General features: G+C 46.1%; 1 pseudogene across 1 annotated transcript; it reads right to left on the bottom strand.

The window, feature by feature from the left end:
* Positions 1 to 616: 616 nt before the first annotated feature.
* On the bottom strand, positions 617 to 2,438 carry LOC308492968 (taste receptor type 2 member 40-like; annotated as a pseudogene). The gene is made up of 2 exons: positions 1,523 to 2,438; positions 617 to 642 (listed from the first exon to the last, which is right to left on the bottom strand). The product of its transcript is annotated as a taste receptor type 2 member 40-like (transcript).
* Between the last annotated feature and the right edge of the window lie 3,414 nt (positions 2,439 to 5,852).

Genomic DNA, 5,852 nt, shown 5'->3' with positions numbered 1-5,852 from the left:
ACGGAGAAGGATTAAGCAGCTTGTTATCTTGGCGTGGTTTATATTAATGACATGGTGACTTTAAATCAATTTCCTGTTTTTTTCTGCGATGCGTTAGAGTGCCCTCAGTGGGCATGTAAGCATGTATTCTTTGGGGGAAAAAGATGTATTTCCCTATTCTTTAGGAATTGGAATGAAATCTCAAAATTTGTCTTACTATAGTAATTATACCAACCCTAACTAGCCATACAAGTAAGTATCACTTAGGAAAACTACTCAAGTAGTGTGTTTTCATAAATATTTTCCTTTCCAGTTAAATAAGTTCCAGGCTTTCTGAAGTATAAAGGGCTGTGTGTGTGTGTGATTCTTTAGTCTTTGCTACTGACCTTATATTTCCATTTGGGAGCTACTCAAGTTTCGTATGGTCCATAGCATTCTTTTCACATTTTCCTCAGTAATTCTGATTTAAAAAATAGCAAATACAGGAAAACCCCAAATTCCTCCCTTTCTGGTTCCACGCCACCTGGGGGCGGTGGGTGTCTTATTTTGTGAACAGCCCTCTGAGGCAATGCTGACAGCATTATGCTGAAGAGTGACAATGACGAGTAATACTTTTCTTATCCTCAAATAGCCACGCTCAGGTAGCCTGCCCTTGCCCCAGAACTGGTAAAGCCAGAGGCACAGGAGTCACTCGCATTGTCACAGTCAGGAGCGAAGCAAAGTAGACCTTCCTTTACTCTGGGTTCCTCCTGCTTTGGACACAGTTCACTCTTTTTGTTTCACTCTTCCTTTTCTCACTGCTCACTTTGTCCCCTGTTCTTTGGAAAAGTAAAGCATTCAGTTGGCCATCCACTTATCCAACGGCCACCGTGTATTTCATCTTCATCTCCAGACAAACTCCGTCACTGCGCGGACACTTGGCCTGGAAACTCCTGTGATCGGAACGCCACCTTGCCTCTCTCTATTCGTAGTACACATGGCCTCCTTTTAGTCAAATCCCAAACCTTTTACTTTACTCTCCTTTTGCCTTAAAACCTCAGCAGCCCTTGATCGTGTGGGCCAGCCTTTCTTCCCTGAATCCCTTTTCTCTGCAGGTATTGTGGTTACCCTTCTACCTCTCGGACAGCGTCCTGTGCTCTTCACTAGCCCTCCTCTTTCTTAACTGTGGGTTCATAGGCTGCTTTAAGTAGGGTGACCGTATAGCTTTTCAGCCAGGTGAAGATAGCCTGGAGAATTAAAGGGTGCTCAATAACACCGGGCACAAACGGAGATCACCCCGGGCACACGGACATATCCGGTCACCCTCTCCTTAAGGCTCCGGGAGGAGGAGGTAGAGAGGAACTCAGGGCAGGATAGGAATGAGCATAGATCAAGGAGCTTGCATAAATCTGTTTTAGGGTTGCTTAACTACTGCTGCTAAGCGTCTCAAGATAAAAATTCAGTTTCACGTTTATGAGACGATTCAGTGTCAGAGCAGGATTAGGAAAGAAAAGATGGGTGAGGACGAGAGGTCCAGGTGAGGAAAAGGCGGAGCTGTTCGCACCTGGTCCCATGGTACTCTGTGGGTTCCAGCCCTGATAGGTAAAGATGGGAACTCTGTACTGAAACCGCTTCCAGGCTCTTCTCAGCCTAGGATTGCCCAAGATCAGTAGCACCGAGTGGCCAGCAGGGTAGGCAGCCATGAGGATTTTGCACAGAATATTCCAGGAACTGTTGGCATCAAAGACGGACAAGAAAAGATACAGAGCAACTGTGCTGAAAACGTCGAGAATGAGAAAGTAGCTGATAGCTCTGACGCCCCCCATGTGGGCCTCCATGCTGGGGTCCCTGGCGCCACATTGCTTTGCGTGTGGAGAGTGTGTCTCTTGGGAGAGATGATCAGCAGGGTGGCCGTCAGGGTGAACATGGTCAGAGGAATGAAGAGCCCCACGTTATAGAGAAGAACCAGGTTGATCACACTGGACTCGGTGACGTAAGGCTTAGTGGAACTATTTACATACCCGTGGGAGATGTCTTTAGAGAAGGGAAAGCTGGAATATAAGGAGATGAACAGTGACAGCCTCAGAAACTAAGGCATCAGGGAGAACGCAGGGTGAGTAAGGTTGGCAATTTTAAGGCAATTGAAGATATTAAGCCAGATGGTGAGCCAGAGGTTGGAATAGTTCAGAAACACGGTGAGGAGTTTGGAAAGTACATACACTGTGTTTTGGTTGTAAGTGGCCTGTGGACTGGAAGACTTCTCCAGCGTCATCCAAATCTGTAGCAAGAGCCTGGAGAAGCCGAGCAGCAGCGGGCTGCAGTCACCACCAGGAAGCCTTTGCATCTGGCCCACTCAGCCCTGTGGGCGGCCACCATGCAGCCGTGATGCAGCCGTTTCCGGTGTCGCCAATGATGCTGTCGGTTCTCAAGACCACCAAGGTGAAGACGATCTTAAACCTGGACGTGCTCACTGTCGCCATTCCGCGTGGCCCGGACTTTCAGGTTTTCATGCCACGAACTGCTGCCTGCTCTGCAATCTTCTGACCCTCACTCAATGTTATTGTACTGTTTTTTCTCAGTTAATGGTTGTTTCTAATGTTTTCTTCATTTGCATGTCACATGGTTACAGGTTAGAGGCTTGAAATGCAAGTTGAGAGGATCTGGTTATTGGCCGTCTCCATTTTTCATAAAGACTTATTTGTCTTGGGTTTTCAGGAGCTCATTGGAAAGACTTCGGGACAGGTTTCTGTCATAGAACCTTCCTACCTTATTCACCTGACAGGGCAAGAGTTCCAGGTGAGGAATCTTAGTGGTCTCGGGGCCTTTTCACTTGTCTCACAGATCTGTTACCTGCTAACTTATCTGTAAAAAGGCATGCAGTTTCTCTGATTTGCCTCCTCCTGCTTCTTTTATCGTCTCTTTTATTTTGGGAGAGCTTTTATTCCTATGGTTAGCATGTTTATCCATAAGAAATTCTCATCAGCTCATATGTGAACATCTTTTACTTAGAATTGTTTCTACAAAGTACAGCTATGATAATGTTCTCAAATAGTACATGGAAAAGCTAAAATTGGATGCCGTTTGGGGTAATTAGAGATAAGAAAGCCTCGATAGTCCCATTTTCATTGTGTGTATATCACCAGTTGTAATTGACTGATGTCCGTGTCACTGTTTGATCTCAGGTTCAAGTGGAGTTAGCCTGGGAGGCTTCAGAGTGTCCTGAACATGCCGTTGGGGTTGGGGCATGTGACAGGATACTGTGACTTACAAATTGAATTCCCCATTTCTTTATCCTGGCTGTGAGAAAGAGCAAACTCTGGCCCTTTAAAAAAAACTACATAGACGCCAAGGACTCATTCCTGATGGAGCAAATCAGAATCTGAGATAAGGCCCAGGTATGTTGTATTTTTAGAAAGCTCAAAGGTCATATTGCTCAGGACTAGGATTAACAATCAGAGGTGGGGCCAGAGTCCAGCAGTCTTGTGCCAAATCTCGCCTGGTTGTGTGTCTCATTTATCTTGTACTGTCTAACTTTGGACAGCATTACTCCACCAGCGCTTGATACATTTTTTTACTGGCCAGCATTGACATTTAGGAGAATACATATATGCACATAAAATCAGTCTTCTCTTAAAAATGAAACGATTTGGCAATATTGGGTCTGCTTAGTAGTTCATGAGCAATAGTGACTGCCCATCTAAAACAAAACAGGAATGCGCTTTTCAGTGTGTCACACATCCAACAATTCCTTGGGTCTTCTTGACCCCGAGGCCTCGTGCCAGTGTGCTTGCCCTATTATAATTTTCATATTAGAAATGGAGGGATGATAAAAATAGATTTCCCCACCCCACATTAATTTTATTTCAAATAAAGAAGTCAGATTTAATTTTTATTATAAAATTGTCTCATTAAATTATTTTGTATAAAAATAGCACCAGACAGAGCAATATTTTGCAAAATTAAGGAAGCATTGTGTAGAGAAATGAAAGTCTATGTCAACATAGACTACAAGAATGGTCATAGCAGCTTCATTCGTAATAGCCAGAAACAGTAAACAAGATTTGTCCACAGTTCTGCATCTTCGGTAACTTCTTTTACTTCTGCTAATAGAGGGGAGTAGTATTTGTCAGCAGTTTTCACATATTCCAAAACACCAAACTCATTTCTGTTTTGTTTATTTTGTTCCAATTTAGGCAAGTTTGTAATGAATAGTATTTCCCCAAATTTCTTTCACATAATTGTTGATTTCCACTGTGCTGGTACCATCTACTGGGGGTTTTCATTCACGTTTTTCTCTGATTTTTAGAGGCGAGGGCAATGGGGGCTGGTGAGCATGGTCTGCCTGCAGCCCCAGAGGTAGGTGGAGGGTATGGACGGGAGCAGTTGTGGCGGTGGGAGTGGGTGCTGAGGCTCCTACAGGCTGGCGGGCTCAGCCGCAGATTCCACACCACTCACTACACCGTATGGTAGGGATGTGGGAATCCGTTTCTCATCCTGTGATCCTTTCTCATTTGGGGAGCAAGAATGGAGGCACCTTCATTTTAGGGAAACTCCCACGGAGGAAACAAACACCAAAGGTTTCAAATTCTTCACTATGCAGTTCAAAGCCTTTGGTCCAGGTGTAGCATGGAACAGGTTTGGAAGAATATGTGATTAGGGGATGATGTGATTTTCCTTTCATTTCTCTCTCAGGCACCACCATGCAGACTAGAAAACGTTTTCCCAGTTGGGGAGGAATGAGAGAAGTGGCAGGAAAGGGTTAGAGGAGGAGAGCATCTCTGTGAAAGGGGCCCTGTGCCTTGGTCACCACTCATGCCTGCGTGGGGGTGTCAAGGTGGGGGCAGGCTGCAAGATTCCTCCCGAGTTTCCCACAGCCCATCCACGTTTGGCAGAGATGCTAAACCTTCCTGTGCCCACAAAAAAGGGTCTGGGAATTTGCTGAGGTGTTGGTAGATTTCAAAGGGGTCTGGTGGTCATTTCAAGGAGGCTTTGGGAGCTTGGGTTCAGATGACGCCAGTGCAAGGACAGAGGAATGGCCTTGGAAGACACTCCCTGCTGCCCCCCTTCCCCAAGGCTCTGTTTGACCTCAAGAAACGACATTACCTCAGGGAGGACAGGAGGGAGAGATCCCGATAAAGTCTTGTAATGATGGTGTTTAAGCCTGGTAGGGCTGAGAAAACACTAAGGATAATTATTGGTTTGTGGAGCAGTGTCAACTCAGTGGGATAAACACAGACACGTTTGCTTCCTTCAATCATAGTGCTTAGCTCTGTGCCACTGAAAGTCCCTTTCACATGGCATAGTGACATCTTGGGCAACTTTCACCTTCTTTTAGTCTTTTTTGGTTATTGACACTCAACCCAATTTAGTTTCATATGTGGTTTACATCTCACCTTCTCTTTTTCCCCAAGCCCAGTTGGAGCTGAGACGCCATCTGCTGGGGTTGGATAGGGACGGGTGAGCTCTTGGGACACCCATCTCTCCCTCTTCAACACTGGCTCCTCCAGGGCACTGGTGTGGAGAGGGGACAGATGACACTCTCTTCAGTTTCCTGGCTGCTGTGGTACATGTGCTCTCTGTGGTTGCTGCTGCTTTTCTGGCCAATACCATCTGGATATTGGTGACTCGGGGCCAGACGTCTATGGACTGGCTGTCTCCTGGGGAGCACGTGTGAGGTCCTGCCAGGGCTCTGTGGCAATGACTCTGGTTACCCTGCCCTTGTCTCCCTCCCCTCGTCTTTTTACAAACATAGGGCTGGGTGGGGGTGGCTGTTGGGATTGTGGCTGGTTACAGTAAAGCGGGTATTGTCTCCTCTTAGCAAGCTTTGCAGGTGGATATCAGCACCAGTTCTTGGTTGCTGCCTTAACATCTGTCCTTCTCAGCTCTTCTACGTA

Source organism: Rhinolophus hipposideros, assembly GCF_964194185.1.
Source record: "Rhinolophus hipposideros genome assembly, chromosome: 25".
Taxonomy (NCBI): Eukaryota; Metazoa; Chordata; class Mammalia; order Chiroptera; family Rhinolophidae; genus Rhinolophus; species Rhinolophus hipposideros.
The sequence above is the reverse complement of the archived record's forward strand: the minus strand, read 5'-3'. Positions and strand labels throughout refer to the sequence as shown.